At 34.0% G+C, this 23038-nt stretch overlaps 1 long non-coding RNA gene across 1 annotated transcript; it reads left to right on the forward strand.

The window, feature by feature from the left end:
- Positions 1 to 17122: 17122 nt before the first annotated feature.
- On the forward strand, positions 17123 to 18917 carry LOC141826161 (uncharacterized). Its single transcript, XR_012601618.1, has 2 exons — positions 17123 to 17370; positions 18815 to 18917. It is a non-coding gene; the product is annotated as an uncharacterized LOC141826161 (long non-coding RNA).
- Positions 18918 to 23038: the final 4121 nt, after the last annotated feature.

Consider the following 23038-nt stretch of genomic DNA (forward strand, 5'->3'; position numbering starts at 1 on the left):
TTGAAATGGAGGAGAGTATTAGATGTTCTGTGTAATTGTAAAGTACCTTTAAAGTTTAAAGGGAAGTTCTACAAAACGACGATTAGAGCTACTATATTATATGAAGCTGAATGTTAGATTATGACTCGAGCACATTATTAAAAGATAAGAGTTGCGGAGATGAGGATGTTAAGGTGGATGTACTGGCAAACAAGGATGCACATGATAAAAAATAATAATATTAGAAAGAAAATCAAGATTGCACCTATTAAGGAAAAATTTTGGAAGATACATTTAAGAAGGTACAAATATGCATTTAGACGACCAATCAATACTCCAGTTAGGCGATGTAAAATTATGACAAATATACATATCAAATGAGGAAGAGGAAAATCAAAAAAGACTTAATAGCAATAAAACAGAATAAAATTTATTTAAATATAGATGATGATATAGTAGGGGATAGACCTCAATGGCGTAGAAGAATCTATATAGCCGACTCCACTTAGTGGGATAAGACTTAATTGTTGTTATTGGTTGTTGTTGTATCATTTTCACATTTAAACCCAAACATGAGAGATGAAATCATGATGCTTATTGTGATTAGTATCAAACACGGTTGCAAATAAATGAAGTCAAGTTGAGCTTAGTCTCAAGTCGAGCATAAATTTGTATTCAAGATGTTTACTAAAAAGATTATTGAGCCAAATTGAGCTAGAACTTTTCATTTTTCAACCATAGGATGCCTTTTACTTTTTATAGTTTTAGGTTTATGAACTTTGTGTTCAACTTGACATTGCATTTTTATAAATGTTGTTTAAGTTTTTCTACATGAATATGTTCAATATTTTTTAAACCTTGTTATAAATGTTGTCTAGTAAGTAAAATCTGGGTGAGGATTTATGAATCTAGAAAATTCTTCATTTCTAAATTGAATTGCAGTTTGGCTCCTCTGATTTCTAGTTATGTTTTAATAGCCTAGTGAGTATCTATGTTGTTGAGAAGAGTATATATGTTGGTAGTGCCGAAGACTTTATCTCTTTTACAAGGCAATTATTTTTTTCTCCTACATTTCCAGGGATCAATTGATTCTGTTAAGACATGGCATCTCTTCAGGATATTGGAATGTCTGCTGCTGTGAACATTATAACTGCTCTTATATTTTTGATGGTTTTTGCCATGCTTCGGCTTCAACCATTCAATGACAGAGTGTATTTTCCAAAGTGGTACTTGAAGGGAATAAGAAGCAGCCCAACCCATTCAGGGAACATTATGAGAAAGTTTGTCAACTTGGACTGCAGAACATATTTGAGGTTTTTGAATTGGATGCCTGCTGCATTAAGAATGCCAGAACCTGAATTAATCGACCATGCAGGACTTGATTCTTCTGTATATGTCAGGATATATCTTCTTGGGTGAGTCCAAAAATCACATTGCTTCAATTATCTCTTGCTGAAATGATAGTTGTAAAATAATCCATAAGTGATAGCTATATTTCTAACTTTTAAAGTGTCAGTTAGCATTCCAGGGTTTGTGATCCATTATCACTTTACCCTCTATCACATTCTTTTACTAAATTTCAACATGAAAATATCTATTGCTGCACATTTGTTACTTTATCTTCGATACCTATGAAACCAGAAACAACCATAAAATCATAATACATATCACAAGAAATATGTTAATATTCACAACCACAATTACTAGATCACACCATTACAAATTTATTAAGTAAAATCCTTGACAGCTTAAAAACATCCACAATTAAGTTCTTAGACATTGAGACAAACATTAGTATTGAAACAAACTATAACTTCAATTACATAAGCGATAGGACAAGGAACGAAAAATCCTTATAATAAAATCTAATTTTAATCCATGAAAGATCAAACTTCCTCTTATAGTTGCCTTAGAGTGGCAAGATAATAGAGTCAATAAAAGAATTTAGTGTAAGCAACATGAGTGAAGTATAAAGAATGAGAAAGTGTAATAAATTAATAATGTAGATAATGCACCGCAATTTACAGTGTGAATAGATTTTGCATTGTAATTTATCATTCAACTATTAACATAACTACAATCAAACGAGCTTAGTTACTCTCCGTACTCCTTCATAATGTAATAGGGAGTTGCATCTTGTGCAAGCTCAATATGGATATGATTATTCATGTTAGTTGGAGCTTATCTTCCTCACTAAATCATCTTATAGGTTGAAGCATTATCCACGTCACCATTAAGTAATTCATCTAGTCTTATGTAATGCCCTTATGTCCTAACATATGGTAAAGGATTCTCATTATTTGCAATTCTTAGAGCGTACCATCACTAAGTCATGTCATACTTCAAAATTGCTTATCCTAATTATCTTACATAAAAGGCACATAGAATGATATCAACATATAAGACTATCATGTTAAACAACACATGTAATTTGGATATAATCCATATGCATAACAACTAATATGATGTATGAACAAAGGAAAACTACCAAAAGCAGTAAAATTACATAAGGCAAGCAAAAGAGTCAACAAGGTAACTTGGGGTTCTCCATAAGAAATAGTAGGTATAACTCAACTCTATCCTCACTCAAGCTACCTTAAGCCAATATAATCCCACAACAAAACAACCAAGATACAACCATAAGACTAGCAACTCTTGGTGTCTCATTTGCAACATAGAACCACTATCTTCTTATTTCCATATATAACTCACACACCAATCATTACCCAAATCTTCCTTTTTAAGCTTGCACAACTCAGAGCTAGGCTTCACCCCCTAGTGCATATCATCCTTCCCTAACCTACCTATTTCATCATGCCTCAATGCAATAGCTTTTAAGCACCGCAAGGATCCTCAAATAAGGATATAACAACATTGGCATAGATTTGTACAGTCCACCAGTAAAGATTATACCCACAAATTATCCTACTATGTTCTTGTGCAGAAACTCCTTACCCCCTTAGACAAATTCTTTTTATTGTTTAACTCATTCCAAAGGGTAGGGAAGATAAACCTACTGATACAAGATGCAATTAGTTGGAATAGCATCCAATAGACTACACTAGGTGGAAGAACTCTTTGATTATCTAGTGATGCTGGAAAAGAAATGACAACAACAAAATTAACAGGTTGAAGCTACAATTGATAGCTATTCCCATTTGAATGGTTCTAGCATTGCTTTTAGATCTTCAAATGGAGAGTCATTATCTTTTGATCATGCATGATCTCCACATGTTTTAGGGCATCCAAAGATGAGTACCTCGCATGACAAGGAAGGAGAAAAAAAGGTGAGGTTGGATCTACTGGCTTCTATTAGGAGTAGGAGGGCTCTGTGATAGCTTCCATATCTAGTGGAGGCGCAAGCGTCAAATGAGACATTTTTCACTTAGGTGTTGGTAGCAAGCAATTATGTAGAAAGGGTATTGGTATCCAATTGCATAGATGGAATCTTGCATAGAGATTGCTTTCTTTTTCCGCAGTTCATATGCATAAGGGAAGGTCCATGGGAGACAAGATAGATCTAGAATCAGGCAAATTTAGTTAAAAGCTCCAAAACAACAGGGGATTCAAAGGCCCATGATGATGTTCAAGATGGACTAATATCATAGACAAGGAGGGAAGTCAATTGGTCTAGTGAATTCACCCATCTGAGTTGTGCTAAATTTCTTTTTCAATAAAAGGTAGAATCTGCTACCCTAGTGGCTTTATATGGTCGATCTTAATACCATCTATGAGGAGATAAATCAAGAAGTTCAGTTGGTCATTACGGAGGAAGACATTGCCTCGACTAAATCGAGATTCGACCCTTGTCTACTTTAACAAGTTTATCCCATAGTAACCAATTCAACCTATGCGAATTGTGCTAAACTTGTGTCACTTAGAAAGAGAGAGAGATAGAGAGAGAAAAAGCAAAAGAAGATAAAGGATGGAGAGATAAGGAAGAGACTAGCAGCCTTCTCCCACAGGGAATACCTCTTTGGATACCAACTTTTGAAGGGCTATGATACCATCTAGAAAAAAAAAGGAGAAATGTTTACTTTTTTAATGAGGTAATTGTTACATGGCTATTCGTAGGCTCCTGGTCAAATCCTAAATCTAGAACTAATGTGACAACTACTAGAGAAATAGCCCTATTAATCTAAAGCCTTTAGTATATTTCATATAAGCCTCAACATGGTACTCTACAACCATAATACCAAATGTGAAATTAATCCTACAACACATATAACTAATATCTCTAGTAACATAAAACTCTAACAATATGTTGCTCTCTAGTACATTTTATTAAATTTAGGATTTTATGTTGCTTTAGGTATTATGTTAAGTTTAGAATTCTTTTTCTTATTTAACTACAGCATATCCTCTTTTATGGCTTCTTACCAATATTTATCTGTAGTTTTATTCTTCTACAGGTTGAAAATATTTGCGCCTATAACTGTTCTTGCTTTTGGTATCTTGGTTCCTGTCAATTGGACTGGTGGAACACTAGAGAAGAACAAAGACTTGACATTTAGTGACATAGATAAGCTCTCTATATCAAATATTGCAATTGGTTCAGAAAGGTTCTTCCTCTCTTTCCTTTTTTTTTTTTTTTACTTCGTAGAGATCTAACTACTAGTAAATAAATAGTTTGCTCTAGAACAAGGACTAAATGTAGCAGTATATCTCAAGTATTTGTAATGGTTGTTATTCTAGCCTACCTAAAAAATAACTCATAACCCACATAATACTTAAGTTCCATGCTTTTTTTGGTCACTTGGTCATTTATATACCACACTTGCCTCTTGTACCATTAAGGTCAAATAATTATTTCAAGGCTCTTACATAGTTGAGTGGGAAGAGCACTCAACAGAACTGTGAATAATTACACTAAATAAGCTTGTAACATGCTAACTATTGATAAGTTAACTATTACTATTTATTCTTATATATTAGTAATACTTTAAAATTCTATAATTATGTTTGCTCCTACATATGCTAATGCTGCCTATATATATCCCAATAAATATATTAGTTTAAAACATATGCTACTTTCATTTGTATCCGCCTTTAAAATGTAAGTTAATAATTAACAATTTAATAATAATTTTGAATATATCAAAGTTTACAATTGCTAAAACTTTTCTTATTTTTATGGAGCTAAATCAAATGTTATGTTGTACTTTAAAATTTATTAATATCAACTTGAAGTTAATTCTAACAATTAATTAAACATTAATTACACAATATTTTATATAGTAAAGGAACAATTTAAAAATTGCTAATGTTGGTTTCAAGCCAAGATGAAAAAAGGTTGAGGATTATGTTAGGTTTTTAGCCAAGGTTAAACACAGGCGAATGCTTTATAAATAGATCTATCAAATTATTATGCTAATGTTAGGTCCTTAAGAAGGAACAGATTATAGGGTTTTATTACAATGTACCAGCAAAGACTGCTACATCTCTATAAGAACATGAGTGCAGTATTAAATATATAAGTTTCACATCATAAGTTGAATAAAAACAAACATTATATGAATATCAATTATCTTAATTTTGGAACATGAAACATATGAACGATCACTGGTAAAGTAATGGAGGTAGTAGATTCAATGATTAAGAGAAAAATTAATATTTTATATTTAGAAGAGGCAAAATGGGTAGAAGGTAAAGATGATAGAGAACTCATGTTTTAAGCTATGATACACAGTAAAGAGTAAAATAAGAAATGAAATATGTATTGTTATAGATATTTCATTAAAGGATAAAATAATAAAAGTAGTTAGAAAGGAGGATAACATTATAACTCTAAAGATAGTGGGGGCGTGAGAAATTATTAATGTGATTAGTATATATGCATCTCAAGTAGGATTAGATGAAAACGTCAAATATAGACTTTATGAAGACTTAGATGAGGTAATATAAAAAATTCCATCAAACAAGAAGATTTAAATAGGAGATCTAAATGGACATATAGGAGTAAGAAATATGAAATATGATTGGGTGCATAAATGTTATGATTTTGAAATAAGAAATAAAGAAGAAAAAATTATATTAGATTTTACGATAACATATGAACTTATAAGAGCTAATATATTTTTTTAAAAAGAGAAGAACATTTGGTTATATAAAGTGAGAACAATAAGTCACAAATTTGCTTTCTTATGGTCAGGAAGTAGAATAGAAAGATTTGTAAAGATCATAAGGTCATCACTGGAGTAAACTTAACTACCCAATATAGGTTAATAGTATTAAATATGCAGCTCAAGCTTAGTATTAACAAAAGAAAAACATACATGATCCCTAGAATCAAGTGGTGGAAGTCAAAGGACTAAAAACAAAGTATATTTAAGAAGAGAGTAAGAGTACAAGTATTAGGAGAAATACATGACAACTCGAATACAAAATGAGATAAGACACTATTAATTTGAAAATGATGGCCAAGAGAATACTCGGTGAGTCAAAAGAACTCACACCACCAAGTAAAGAATTTCAATGGTGGAACGAGAAAATATAGAGAAGGTGAAAGAAAAATGAACAATCTATATGTTTTTATACACTTGTAAGAAGGAAGAAAATTTAAGAAAATATGCACTAGCTAAGAAAGAGATCAAGAAAGCGACGAGTGAACTCAAGAGTAAATTTTTTAAATGCTTGTATTGACAGTTGGATACAAAATAAGGGGAAAGAGGTATTTATAAATAGTTAAAGTGAGAGAGAGGAAGACATCAAATATATTAAAGATGAATGCAATAGGATACTAGTAATTGACGAGGAAATAAAAGAGCGATGGAAGTCATCAACTTTTTAATGGAGGTTTAGGTGACTAATTTAGAAAATTTAAGTAGCTCAGAGGAGTAGAAATTTAAATTTTTATAAGGAAACTTTAGAAGTAGAACAAGATTTAAATGAGATGTAAAATGAAAAAGTGGTTGGATAAGATGATATTTTGATAGAAGTATGGAAGTGCCAAGGGCGACAGAGTATTGAATAACTTATGAAGTTATTCAACTTGATATTGAAAATAAAAAAATACAAAATTAGTAGAGGGTAAGCATTTTAGTCCCTTTATAAAAACAAAGGAGACATAAAATTGTATGAATTATAGAGACATTAAGTTAATGAGTCATACTATGAAATTTTGAAAAAAAATAATAGAAAAAGACTAAGGAGATCATGGTGGTTGAAAATCAATTTGGATTATGTCTAAAAGGTTGATAATAAAGAAGCTATATATCTTCTCAGACAAGTAATTGAAAAGTGTCGAAAAAAGAAGCAAGACTTACACATGATATTCGTCGACCTAAAAAAAGCTTATGACAAAATCCCCAGGGATACTATGTGGAGAATTCTTTAAAAGAAAGTCGTTAAAGTATGGTATATTGAAATAATTAAGGTTATGTATAAAAATGTAATGACAAGAGTAAAGATTCTAAGAAGATTAATCAAAGTGTTTCCTATAAAGATAGGATTAGAAAAAATCAACTCTAAGATTCTATCTTTTTTACATTAATCTTGGATGAACTCACTTGACATATCTAAGACACATTATTATGATGTATGTTATTTACATATGATATTATTTTGGTAAATGAGAATGTGAATAAGTAAATATTAATTTGAATCTTTGTAGAAAATGCTAGAAGTGACAGGTTTTAAGTTTAGTAGAGTAAAGTAGAATATATATAATTTAAATTTAATAATATTCGATGTGGTAAGACAATTATTAAGGTAGGAGAAAATGAGTTACTTGCAACTGAGAGCTTTAAGTATTAAAAATTATTTTTGCAAAAAGATTAAGGGGTTGAGAGAGGTGTTATATATATTTTTAGGATCATTAAAGTTGTATACCATGTGTATGTATAAAATAAGGCTTTAGCGGTTACTCAGGTATGAGATTTGAGTAGACGCCTAAAGATCTATATGAAGCTACACTCTCTTATATATCTTTTCTATATCTAACTGTCCCTCACAAAAAAACTACAATTTCCTGTCCTCCATAAATAGTGTATCACTGACGACAAGGCCAAGTGACGGGCTTTTATCAATGTCATGCTACCACGGTAGTGTTTGCCAAAAACTCTAAACATCCGACGATATGTGGACCTCTCTGCATGCATATGGAGCCAGCCTCGAATCCTCCTTCATAACTCTGCAATAAGGAGGGCACTTGCCTACAAAAAGTGCATTATCGATTCTCCTGATAATCCTGTCTATCTCTGATGGGAAGCCTTCGTAGTGCCAGCATCCAAAAAAATGACTGTGTTACTCAATTGTAGATAAGTCTTCCACACCATCCGACTCCATGGCATCTTCAGATTAGGCTCTCTAAAGAAGTCAAATGCTCGAGCTACCCCTCTATCCTATGCAAACCAATTTGTTAATCTATGCCTAGTAGTCTTCGATGAACCCGTAGCCTCCAGGATGAGATCCCGTATCTGTAGCAAACACTTGATCAGAGGGGAATCTGAATGTGTTGTCTGTTAGGTCCAAAGATTTATACGACTCAAGTAGGTGTGATGAACCCACTTGATCCAGAGTGGGTCCTCCTTCTCCTAAATCTGCCATGGAACCTTGTCTAGGAGAGCCAAGTTCCATGCTCGCAAGTCTTTGAATCCCAAGCCTCCCTTATCATTCGGTAGACACATATCTGCCTAAGACACCGAGGGGTGCTTGGATGTCCACATGAAGGATCAACATATACTGTAGATATGATTGATCATGCCTTGAGGTTTTACATAGAATACAAACAAGATGGTTGAAATATAGGAGAGTATTAGGCATTCTTTGTGATCATAAACTACCTCTAAAGATTAAAAAGTTATATGGAATGTTAACATTATTGAATCCAATAGTTAAAAATGTAGCAATTTAGTTTATTTAGAATTCACTAATTAAGTATCATTTTAATCTCCTTTAAAGAACAATTGTAGCAACATATTAAACTAAATAGTCGTTCTCATATTTTATTTCAGGCATAAAGAATCTTTAATAAGAGATAAAAGCACATTTATCCAACATCAAAAATGAAGCTTGACATCACATGCAACTATCCCCAAAACACCTTGAGGATGAAACTTCATGTTACATGCAATTGTCCTAAAAGAACCTCGAGACTCTAATAGAAACTAAATATGGAAGATGTGAGTGAGAATGACTAATAGTTTTGACTCTACATCATGAATTACTAATCATTACAAAAATATTTACCTAGTTAAACCCACATTAAGAACGGGTAAACTAATTGATTTCCCCAATCCTTGCAAATTATGAACAACAACATCACACATTAAATTACAAAATCGCACAAAAGATCCATCTAAAAAATTAATCATAGACTTAAATGGAGATGCATTCCATGATAGGATTAGGCATCCATAACTCCAAGCTAAAGCAAATACCATAGTTGCTACCCTACATGACATTAGTAAGAAAGCCTATTAAAAGATTGATTCTATCACAAATAACTTAAAACATACCAAAAAGATTAAGGATGGGCTATAATCTAGATTAAAGGACACTTCAACGGTTAACCACAACTCACAATGCAACTATTATACCACCACTTTGTCTATTGCACATCGAATCACCCTATATCCTATTGAGATAATGGTCTCACTTGTGGTTGGTTTTAACCAAAGTGTTTTGATGTTTTGAGAATATAACCTATGGTTTGACAATCAAAATTAAGTTAGATGTCTATTTAATATGGTGCGTCAAGTCTATAGTATTTGTTGTACCAAAGTGTAAGACTAAAGATTGGAGATCAAGATTGGAGGATGACTCCCTGGAGCTAGTGAGGAGCTAGAAAGGGCATTAGGCTCATAGATGGTCCTCAAGCTTGAGGTGAACTCAAAGATTATGCCTATATATTATGTGTGCAATGCAATCTTGGTTTTGTAATGATGTTATCATTGTTTAGGCAGAGGGTTGATTATGTAGGGCTTTGTATGATAAAGCCTCATGACTTTTAGGTGTTTTCGAATTACGTTTGTTGATTAACTCAAGTGTGGATGTTATGCAACTTTTGACGAGTTGTAAGTGTGTAAATTTGGACTTCAGGCTTATCAGGTTGGGGAGTCGAAACTTTGGAAACATAATGGAAAATAAGACACTTTGTATTGCCATTTTAATGCGCATTATTTCAAATAACATTTTATTAGTTGGGTAAACTATGAAATTAATTTCCTATTAACTTAAATCTGAAATTGATATACAAAGAAAAGTTTGTGAAGAAGGATTTTAAATAGCATAAAGCATTGAATCCATGCGCAATTTAATTTGTGTAATAAACCAATCGACTAGCACAAGTAGTCGACTAGATGCAAGCCATTCATATTGTATGTGTTTCAAGTTTGGAGGGGTTGGGCAAATAGGATATTTTTGTTTAAGTGATAATGTAGTAAAAGACTTTTCAATCGATTGGAGTTATGAGCATTAGATATAATCATTATTTCATTTAAGTTGATTGGAAATATTGCCATTGAAATCCAAGGTCCATTTTGAAGTGGTCCAATCAATTGAATCAAAATTCTAGTCAATTTGGGGCTTCTAAATCAACTACGTGAGTGTTGGAGCATTAGATATATAAGTTCTCACATTTAGGCATACTTAGGAGGTTAATTGTTGAGCCGATTGTGCTCACATTTGGGAATACTTAGGAGGAAGAGGAACTGCCTCCGGGGCATAGTTGAGTTGGTTAGTACGGGACAAATTTGTTGAAGTGGGCAAGGGTTGAATCTTGGTGAAACTGAGACAATGCCCTCCCCCGTAGTGGTCAATTGCTATCTCCTCACAGATGATCATGGGGCCGCTGGGGTGATAGATTCTATCTTTTGTTGAAAAATGAGGAAGAGGAACTAAATAGATTGGAATAGGTCAGGCAAGTAATTCCTAACCAAAAAAACTCCAGAACCAAAAAGGCAATTTATATATAATCAAGTCCACGTAATGTTAGTCACAAGGCCCTCCTTATGGATCCCACTTCACCAAAATCAGACGGAAAGTGCCCCGATTAACTTTAAATTAGTTTAGGTTCAGAATAAACCTAATCGAATTGGCTTAGATCCGAGTCCAGATAAAGCCCAACTCAAAATCAACCTCTAACCATGGTTAACATGCTCCAATTATATTATTGCCTCAATAACTATTACACCTATAGCTATTAATTTTATCAATTTGCCTTTATTTAATTTCTAGGGTTGTAATACAAATTGTTGGATGGTTAGGAAAGAACATAAAACACGTAGATTAAGTTAGCACAACAAGTATGAATATATGAGTTCAAGATGGTTAACAAGAATATTATGAGAAAAGATTGAGTATTATGAGAATTATGGCCTTACATAGAATTCAATGGTAGATGATTTGTTTAGGAAAATAAACTTTGTACCTTTGTCGTCTTATTCTTTGGATTGTTGTTCTTTTGCCAAAATCCTTTCTTTCTAAAATAGTGCATTGGCTTTGATTTTTCCTTCCTTTTTGCATTGAGGGTTGCATGTCTAGTGTTTTATAAGTAGGTTTTTCCTTGTCAGGTTCTGGGCACATGTGGGAATGGCCTATGTATTTACATTTTGGACATATTATGTACTCTACATGGAATACAAAAAAATACAATCGATGAGGTTGCATTTTCTGGCTACTGCTGGTCGGCGACCAGATCAATTTACAGTAAGTTGTGTCAAATAATCTTCATTCTGCAAAGTTTCTTTAACATCTTATGTTAGAATTTAAAGTTCACAACATTTTCTTTAGTTTTGCATGGATATTTTATATTAACTATAATGTTGATCCTATACAATGGGTACCATTTCCTTTTCGAAGAAATTTATACTTTTCACTTAGCAACATAACTTTTGAGTTGCTTTGGTTAAGTTTCATGTTTGAAGAGAGGCCATGACTTAATGTAGTGTGGCGGTCTCCCCCTTTTCCAAACCATTTTTTTAGATAAGTAAAAAATGAATCATAGTACAAAAATTGGTATTTAGGAGTTCCTCATGTCTAACAAAGCATCAGATCAGAGAAAACACTCAGCGACTGGTATACTTGAATTTGCACACACTTGAAGATCTCTTCAATGTCTAGTTATCCCTCACCAAATAAATTTTTATTTTGATCCTTCCATACAAAATGAATCATAGATGACAAGGCAAGATGGTGAACCTTTGTGAGCATCCGGCTCCCATGGTAATGTCTTCCGAAGACTCAATATCTGTCGGTAGGTGGATATCTCCGATCGCATATGGAGCCAGTCTGTGATCCTCCATAATTTTGCAATAGGGGACCCCTGAAGAATAAATGCTCCTGTGTTTCCATTACTTGGCCATAAGCAATCCTTTTTGTTTCTGATGGGGAGATTCCTCTGTGCCAACATCAAGAAGGTGACTGCATGACTTGACTGTAAGTAAGTCTTTTGTTAGTACAGATGGAATCAGAATATCTCCACAATGGTATGATATTGTCCACTTTGGACCTAAGCCACCATGGTTTTGTTCTTGGGCTCTCCCTAAAAGGTCTTATACCAATGGAGATATCTTTCCATCTTATAAACTCATGATCTTTTCCATGTATTCTAATGTGGAACTTTGATTGCATCCCAACAATCTTCCCCTCAAACAAAGGACCACTAGAAGCCCTCCTACCATTTTTTATTCATGGTCTGGCTGCCCATGTTCCTCATGGTCCGGTTGCCATTTTCCTCATGGTTCGGGCCGGCCTCCCCTACCTCCTTTATTTTTCCTGAGGGTCCCCACATGGCTCTACATAGACCATGACTCCGATACCAATTGTTAGTACAGATGGAATCAGAATATCTGCACAATGGTATGATATTGTCCACTTTGGGCCTAAGCCCGTATGGTTTTGTTCTTGAACTTTATTCAAAAGGCCTCATACCAATGGAGATATCTTTCCATCTTATAAACCCATGATCTTTTTCATGTATTTCCAATGTGGGATTTTGATTGCATCCCAACATCTTCCACACTATCCAAGCCCATAGCTTCTTAGGACGAGGATGTTTAAAAAAATTTTATGCTCGTGCTACCCCTCCCTCTTGATTGAACCAGTCTGCCAGTCTCTGTCTAGCAGCCTCCGGGGACTTAGCAACCAATAATATAAGATCCAGTATCTATAACAATCGCTTGATCAGAGAGGAACCCGAGTGGGTTGTCTCCTATGTTTATACATCAGCACACCTCAAGTAACTATGATGGACCATTTGATCCAAAGGATGTCCTTCATCTGTATCTGCCATAGAACCTTAGTTAGGAGGGCTAGGTTCCAAGCCCACAAGTCTCGAAATCCCAAGATACCTTTTTCTTTAGGTCTGCATATATCTGCCCATGACACCGAGGATGCTTAGAGATCTACATGAAAGACCTACAGATGTTATAGATAAGTCAATGACGCCTTATGGTAGTGGCAAGATGGATAATCAGTAGCATCCCACTCCTTGAAGCACAGAAGTGATGAGTTGTGCCTTGCCAGTATAGGATAATGTCTTTTGAGGTCAAATGTTGATCTTTTAGACTAAAGACTCAAGTAGGGGGCTATAGTCAGAAATCCAAAGTCGTTGAGCAGCTAACAGTATCCCCAAATATATGAAAGACATCATGCCCTCTTGAAAACTAGTAATGGAAAGCAGCCTCCTGCGTGTCATGTCATCAACTCCCGTCAAATATATGTTTGATTTCAATCTATTCACTTGAAGTCTCATTGTCGCCCCCAAACTCTTGTAAACAAGAAGATAATATGTCAATCGAGTTAGTATCTCCCCTGTAAAAAGAAGTAAATCATCTATATATGCCAAGTGTGTTAATCTGAGGTGGGCACACTGAGGATGGAACTTGAAGCTCAGTCGTAATGTACTATGTTGTATCTGTGTCCCAAAGATCTCAACACATATATCAAATAAATATAGTGATAATGGGTCCTCCTAGCGTAATTCTCTGGCCTCTTGAAGAATCCAAATGTCCCCCTGATGATGGCCACCGAAAATGAAGTGGTGGTCACATACTCCATAATCCATGCAATAAACTGCTCGGGAAAATTAAGTCCAAGAAGAGCCTCATGTAAGAAATCCCAATGTACTGAGTCAAATGCTTTCTAGAGGTCAATCTTCATAATGTATAGTGGAGAAATATGTTTCCTGTTATATTTCTGAAAGAGCTTCTGTGCTAAGTGGATGTTATCTGTCATAAGGCGACCTTGCACAAAAGCTGTCTGAGACTGATGAAGGATGTAGTCCTATATTTTAGAGATCCAGGCCTCCAGAAGTTTGGAGATAACCTTATAGAACATTGTACAACAAGAGATAGGTTGGTAATTTGTCGCCTTAATTGCATGTGTTGATTCTGAAACTAGGGCTATCAAAGTATGTTTCCATCTCCATAACAATTTGCCACTATTGAAGAACTCCAAGACTACTATAGTAAAATCTGCCCCAATCGTCTCCCAAACTTGTTTGAAAAACTTTGATTCATACCCATATGAGCCTGAGGCTTATTGATCTCCGATATCAAAGATCGTCGTCTTGACCTCGTCTACTGTTGGTAACCGAACCAGCTAAGCACGCTGGTATATTGAAATAAGTCGGCCAAACTACATGCTGGAATGGGAGAAGGTTGTTCGATTCAGGAACTGTGCCAACCTGACTTTGAGTGGGCTGTGAATACACAAACAACCTCCTCAAATGACATCGTGATGCTGTTGTTTGAGGTCTCAACTGTAGTGATTTCTTTCCTCCGATCGTTCCTTTTAACTAGAGCATTAAAAAAGGAGGAATTGCGGTCTACTTGGAAATGCCCCACCTTTGTTCGCTGCATGTAGAAGCTGTGTTTGGCTGCACAACAAGCTGTGGTTTGTTGTATTTCCTTGTAGTTGTCAATCATGCTACCATGTGACAGTTCGACATCCTAGACCTCTTCTAATCTTTAATTAGCAGCAGCTACTCTTGTGTGATGTGTTGGAAATGTTCAATATTCAACATCTTAAAATCATTTTTCAGCAGTTTCAAACTTTGCTCAAGTGGAATTGCTCTGTGCCTCATTGAAATTGTTGCTTGTATGCTATCCACTTAGACTCCACTAACTGAGAAAAGGTGTCGTGTTTAGCCCACATATTGAAAATTTTGAAGGGCTTGGGAATGCAAATGCCACCATCTAGAATAGAGACCAAGCTCTGCTTCTAGCCAATGTTTATTAGTAAAAGCATGATCCAGTTTGTTGCATAGGTGGCCATTCGTCCATGTGAATATGCAACCTGTATATGATAAATCTTCTAGTCCAATAGAAGCCATAAAGTTATGAAAATCAGTTGTATAGTACTGTGTGACTGGAAGACGTCCACATTTATCCTCTGCTGAAAGATATGAGTTGAAATCCCCTAAGATTAGCCACGACAACCCCACATCAGTAACAAGTCGTTGTAGGCCATCCCACAATGGTTTCCTCCTTGCAATAGTCAGTTTTCCATATACAAATGTGACCACAAAAAACTTTTGAGACCTCTTCTCCAAAACATGAGTATGCCTTTAGATATCACCTTAATGGTCGTCCTTGCATCTCCATTGCATGTTGCCACCCACAAAATCACTATGGCAACCTTCTTGCCTAATCATCTCACAAAGTGTGTTGTTTGCATACTATGTCTTTGTCCATGGAATTTGAGAATAATTCATGGTTTCCTTTGTTTCCCATCATAGATTTAACATGTTAGAGAACCGTCTATTTTAGAATACAATAACATCCATCTAAACTTAACATTGTAGTACTCCTTTGTGATAAGACTTGTTTGTCAGGTTTGCAAAGTTGTGTAGAGAAGTGCTTCAACTTCATCTTCCTACCTACCTACCACTTAAAGACTCACCATGCTTGCCCCCCCCCCCCCCCCCCCCCCCCCCCCCCCCCCCCCAAGTCAAACATCATACAAATGAATCTACTCCACATATCAAAATCTTCCACCACACCATGCCTACTCTTCTCTATACCTCATTCTAAAGTTGGAAAAACTTATTACAATTATGTCTATCTTGTTATATTTTTGAGAAAATATATCAATACCAGAGTCAGAAGTTTTAGAAAATAGCAGTTCAACTTGCTATATTATATGAAGATGAATGTTAGGCGATGTAGTGAGCACATGAGTAGAAGATGAAAGTCATAGAGATGAGGATGTTAAGATAATATACAGACATATAAGGATGGGTAGAACGAGAAATGAAAATATTAGAGATAAAGTCAGGTTGCATCTATTAAGGAAAAATTCTGAGAGATGCATTTAAAATGGTATAAACATATACTTAGGCGACCAATAATGCTCCAATTAGGCTATATGTGACCATGACAAATATACATATTAAATGAGGAAGAGAGTCTAAAAAAGACTTGATTAGCAATGATAAAATAAAATAAATTTTATTTAAATATAAATGAGGTATAGTAGGGGATTGAATCTAATGATATAGATGGATTTATATAGTCAATTTCACTGGGATAAAGACTTGGTTGTTATTGTTATTATATCAATATCAAAGCCAATAATAAGAAATAATAGTATACAAATTGGAAAGCATACTAAGATCACAATCATGTGAAAACAAACTAGTAAGAGAAATTAAACTATATTTCAACTTTGATGTTGTTATATAAAATGGGAAGTATAGTCCATGGCATGACCTAAGTCGTTTGTCAAAATCTTAGATAGAATTAGTAATGCCTAAAGTTTATAAATATATGAGTTATAATACTATTTCTATACCCAATAATATTATAATTTCATCCTTCTTAATTAACTTGGAATGAGAATGATTATTCTCTAGTCTCTAGGGCATACCTGAGTTGGTTATGACGGAGCAAAGTTGTAGAAGAGGGCAAGAGTTTGAATCTCGGCGAAGCCGAGCAATACCCTCCTCCGTTGTGACAAACTGCAGCTTCTCGATTTACCTCATCACAGATGGTCGTGGGGCCGACCGTATGAGACCGCTGGAATAACGGATTCTACTTTTTTTCAGAAGAAAATGATTATTCTCTAGGGTTAAGATTTCCTTCTTTAATTCCCTTGGGGGAAAATTGTAAAGTTAATATGATGGTTCATCGTTCCTTTCATCACCTACAAAATCATGGCTTTCTTTTTTTCTTTGCCTTTCTCTCACCATCGATATAAACAATATTTTGTTTCCGTCACCATAAACCTATTTTTTTTCCTAGCCTCCTTGCTACGCCATCGTAAACCCTATTTTTCTTCTTTCTCTCTCTCTTTGCCATGATAAGCCCTAATTTCTAGTTTTTCCCCTTTCCGCCATCATAAAGCCTAATTTTCTTCCTCTCCTACTTTGCCTCAATATGTGGCTTGATCTAGGCAAGCCAATTGTGGAGAAGAGAGAGAGAGAGATAGTATTATATAAAAAGAAAGGTGACTGCTATATTTTTCACAATTTCTTTTTACCTCTTCATCAAAAGTATAATCAGGATTCAATTTCATCTTTTTGTTCCTCTTTCACATGTTGTTTTATGCCTGATTTAAGATGAGATTAATTATTATTTGTAACTTTAAAATCTGCTCTCTCTTGGAGTAAAAATTATATGTCCTCCTAGCATTTCTCCCTTCTTAAAGTGGATGTTTCAATCTAATCTCACTTGTTTCTGCATTTTTTTTTTGTCTAGTGCAACATGGAAAAGATGGATTCATACTTTTGTCTCTTTTCTAGTATCCTCTATCTCTTTAGTAGATATTAGAACTTCAAACTTTATAGGAAATCTTGTCTCTTAGAGTAATATTCAGCCGTCACTCGGTCTCTAGTCTCTTCTTTATATTGAATCCTCATTTCAAGAGTAGATGATAGAGCTTAATCCATCAATTTCATTAAGCAACCTCTCACATCCTTACAAATTTCAGAATCCTGAGGTGTCTTCGATTTGAGATAGAGTCAAGGAAGTCATATTAAGGCCTTTAAAATTGTCACCACATTCCAATTGATGATTTTTGATGATCAATCAGAGCCCTGCATCTTAATCTTGCTACACTAGTATTTGTAAACTTCCAACTCTCTTATAGTATTTTGTCTTTTTCTTTTGTGAGACCTTTTTATGGTTTATCTAGCCAGTCGAACATACATAAAATTTGTCCAACTTAAGAGAGAGTGTTAGATAAAAGAAGAAACCTAGTCCAAGGCATATCCTAGGTTATGCCTAAATTTAAAAGTTATGCCTAAACTCTATAAATTCATGATTTGCAATGGTTTTTCAAAAGCAATAATATAATTATCCTCTTAACTGATATATGGGTTTCACATTTAAAAATTACTTCCCAAGAAAGGATGCAATCATCCATTCAGGTGTATGAAGTGCTTTAAAAGATATTTTTCAAACATATGATAAGCCTTTTAATACTATAAAAATATTCTGAAAAATCTAGCAATGAAAAAGATTTCTTCAAAGAATTTTTGGAGACATACTTCTTCCTAATGATTTATTGTCAATTTCCTTTAAACAGTCACATTGGTAGCTTATTACTTAGACAATTTACTAACAACTTTCTGTGCTGAATTTCTATAAGATATTCTGTCTTGCTAAAACTATTTTGGTTTGATTGTCATGATTGTACAGAACAGTCATGGCTGTAGACCTATTGAAATTATCTTTCAAACAAATGACACAAAACTTTGTAATGAATTAGGCAACATTTCACATAATCTAATATATAGCTTATAAATGTGTTGATAGTAGAAAAATTTTGCTTTGCTTTCTCAAGTTTTGTCATCTTTGATTAGTTCTGACAAACCACTTGATCTATATATTCTGGTATCCAATTGTAACTTTTATATCTTGTAGTGCTAACTTTTTCATGGCTTATTTAGGTTCTTGTGAGAAATGTTCCGCCTGATCCTGATGAATCAGTTAGTGAGCATGTTGAGCATTTCTTTTCTGTGAACCATCATGATCATTATCTAACTCACCAGGTTTGTATATGTAAAAGACCTCAACCAAATCCATAGTGCTAAAACTTGTTTAAGTTTTTGCTTCTCTATGCTGTTGTCATTCTACTTCACAGGCTGCATGTTATCCTTTCATCTGAAGTTATCTTTGAGAAAACTCAATGTGATTTACCTATTGGTTTCATGAATTTAGATAGGTAAAAAGCATATGGCCCCTTAAAACTATTCCTTTTAATTGTATTTGTTCTTCAATGTTTGCCTAAAATGCATCTAACTTTATGGATTCTGGGCTTCTCACAGTTGTAAGGGAAATAATTATCCAAATTTGAATAGCATGTAGCTTAATGGAACAGGGATTCAACAGAATTCCTATCATGAGTGAGAGGAAGGATTGTCATTGTAGCTTTCATTCTTATAACTGTGATGGTCCAGGCCATTTGTAGGTTGAAATTAATGCTGCCAGAATCATAGCTTAGCATATATTACAAATACTATAGCTCATATTTATTGTATGATATATATCATATCAATGAACATATTAATTGCTGTGACATGTATAAAATTCTGATTTATGTAAAATTGGTGTTTTGTTCATTGTAGATCTAAAATATTGCTTTTGTACTTTTAATTCATTACAGAATGAATATATTGCACATCCATGCTTGATATATTACTATGAAACTCAGTTTCCTCTTGTGCAATATTAGTTGTTTTGTGATTGCATTCCCTCTCAACATTTCTTTCATCTGTTTTTAGAATTAATATTAAGTGCCTTGCAATATTTTAAAAAAGATTTGCAAGGAATATATGATTGAACCACCACATAAAGCATATGAGCATATGATTGCTATTTTTTTCAAAAGTATATTTAATTTTATTAACAGTAACACATTATCACATTTTACCATGTTTCCATCTATCACATGATATATCAAAATGATCTACCTAAGTAATAAAAAATCACTTCACTTATTAAATTAACATCCTAAGCAATACATAATCTTATTTTCAAATTTTATTTTTCAATTTACGCATTCTTTATAACAGAAAATGCATAATATGAATTATGAGTTGTTGCATGTTAATTGATATAAGCAAATCATACAGTAGGAAATCAACTGGTTCTTTTGATGGAGAAATTATTAGGGTTAATTGTCTCCTTGGTAATCCTTTTACCTATTTGTACTATTCATAACTCTAGTATAACACTTTGGTCCCTAGAGTACATAGTATTTACAAGAACCTCAGTATATATATTTAGGTTTGTGACATTCCCCTCATGCTTACTCAACAACATCATAAAACTCAACTTGTTAATTTGAGCTAACAAATGATGTGAGAACTTCAGTAAATTATATTTTCTCTTTAAATAACTTTAATCAATATCTGTGTCTTAGGAATACTAGATAGCTCTATGTATGACAGTTGTCATAGTTCAGTGTCAGGCTCTATAGTAGCATGTCTCAACTTGGTCATCCATTGTTTTCATCCTTCAAGTACCATTGGATTTTCCTTAAATGATCATGACATGGTGATGTAGCACAAGAGGAGATTGTGATGGGAGTTCGGGTAGTAAAAATCTGGAATGAAGTGGTAAAGGAATGTAGAAACTTAGGTATAACACCTAAGGGTTCCTAGACATCATACCATAGGGAGATTGTATCACACCAACTTAAGAGAACTTACAAAACTTTGATATCTATTTCATATCCCAACATTGATAGAAGTGCGCATATTTATAATAGGACTCATAAAGAAATACTAAACATAAATGCTAGTAGATGGACTCATCGAAAACATAAAGGACTCATAAAGACACATAGGAAACATAAAAGGCTTACAAAGATGCTACAATTTTCCAAGCATGTGAATTAAAGCATATCTGTTGGACATTTAATGTTGGTCGTTTAACTTTTGACTTCAACCTTTGGAATTCATGAACTTTATATTTCCCAAGTAGGTCTACCATCTTCTAAGATATGCCAAATTAATAGTTGAGCTTTAGAACCTTTATTTTTGCATTTAAAGGATGTTAATGGTGTTTGTCACTTATCTCCATCAACTCTCCCCAGGTGAAAGAAAACTCGTCCCTAACAAGTCAAAAGCATAGAATCTTTCATAAAGGTCTCGATTCAACTATTAAAATTCATCATCTATAATCCATGTGCATTTAGAAAGGGGGCGTGCCTTCCATTTGACAAGACACTTTTGATAACCGTTTTCCATTTCAGACACAATCTAATTATCAATTACATCTTCAATGTTGTCTTTCATGTTTGAATTGATGGAAAACGAGCATTATGTGCATTACTTACCATAACATCTTCATGTCTTGAATGTAAAGTGAGATCCTCAATGTTGAAGATATTGCTAATACTCATGTCTGCTGGATAATCAAAGACATAAGCATTAGAGTTGATTTTCTTTCAAAATTTATAGGGTCCAACATTCCTTGAATGAAGTTTCTTATCAATCCCTCTTGGATATCATTTTGGCCTTATATAAACTATAACCATATCGCCTTCCTTAAATCCAGCAAACTTTCTTTTTAAATCAACATGTGTTTTATATCTTTCATTGCTTTGAGCAATTTTATATGTGTTTGCTAAAAGCATCAGCTTCAGCACTTGGTCTTGCCTCCAATGGTAAAAGAACAAAATCAATTGGCTTTCTAGGAAGCATGCCGATAACAATTTCAAATGGGCTGCATCTAGTAGATTTATTCGCCGAACTATTATATGCAAACTCAACCATAGGAAGAATTTGATCTCATATGATAACATGATCTCCAACTAGGCAACAAAGTAAATCACCCAAACTTCTGTTAACTATCTCTGTCTGATCATTTGTTTGAGGGTGAAAAGAAGAAAACTTCAACGTTGTATTCATCAATTTCAATAAGGTTCGCTAGAAGTAGCTTGTGAATTTCACATCTCGATCAGAAACAATTGTTAATTGTAACCCATGAAGATGAACAACTTCCTCAAGGAAAAGTTTAGCAATGTAAACAACATCTGAGATCTTTGAGCATGGAATGAAGTGAGCCATTTTTTAAAACCAATCCACCACCATCAATATAGAGTCAAGCCCTTTAATGGTTTTAGGCAAACTAAACACAAAATTCATGCTTAGATCTTACCATGGTTTATGTAGCATAGGTAGAGGCATATATAAACCAGTATTTTTTTTTCCTTTTGATAATTGGTATGTGCGACACTGAGAGACAATCTTGGCCACATCCTTCTTAAAGCTAGGACAATAGAAATGGTCCTCAACCATTACAATTGTTTTATCCCTTCCTAAATAACCACTACCCCTCCAACATGTAACTCCCATATCACTTGTTCTCGAAGAGAAGTATTAGGTAAACAAAGTCGAGTTCCCTTAAAGAGATAATCATTATGTGGTGAAGAATAGAAATCTCCATGTCGTCTTGCAATTAAAATGGCAAATATATTATTGAAATCTTTGCATAAAGGGTAATCTTTCTTAAGTAGTTCAAATCCCACCACTTGTATAGCCATAGAAGAAATAATATATACCACTCCAATAAGTGCATCAGCTGCTTTGTTTTCAACACTAGATTTGTATTTGATTACAAATGTATATTCTTATTAGAAAGAGACTCATTTCCCATGTTGATGACTTAGTTTTTGTTGAGAATTGATATATCGAAGAGTTTGGTGATTAAAATATATAACAAACTCTTGTAGAAGGAGGTAGTGTTGCCAATAACGTAAAGTTTGAACTACTGCATAAAATTCTTTATCATAAGTGAAATACCGTTGTTTCACCTCATTCAATTTCTCATTAAAATATGCAATAAGATGCCCATCTTGACTTAATATGCCTCCGATTTCAACATTAGATGCATTACATGCCACTTCAAAGACCTTTGAAAAATCTAGTAGTCGAAGAATAGGTGCTTCAATGAGTCTTTTTCTTACTTCTTGAAAAGCTTGTGAAGCTATGTTGGACAAAACAAATGAGTCTTTCTTCATACAATCAGTTATAGAGGTCATAATAGTGCTGAAAGTTTTGATAAAACGTCTATAAAATGTTACTAGGCCATGAAAACTTCTGATTTCTTATAGTGTCCTAAGCAACGACCATATTAGGATCTGCCTCTGATCCTATAGATGACAT

The sequence above is a fragment of the Curcuma longa genome, chromosome 4 (assembly GCF_044706935.1).
Source record: "Curcuma longa cultivar G26 ecotype Majalengka, Jawa Barat chromosome 4, ITB_CL_G26_1.1, whole genome shotgun sequence".
In the NCBI taxonomy this organism is placed as follows: Eukaryota; Viridiplantae; Streptophyta; class Magnoliopsida; order Zingiberales; family Zingiberaceae; genus Curcuma; species Curcuma longa.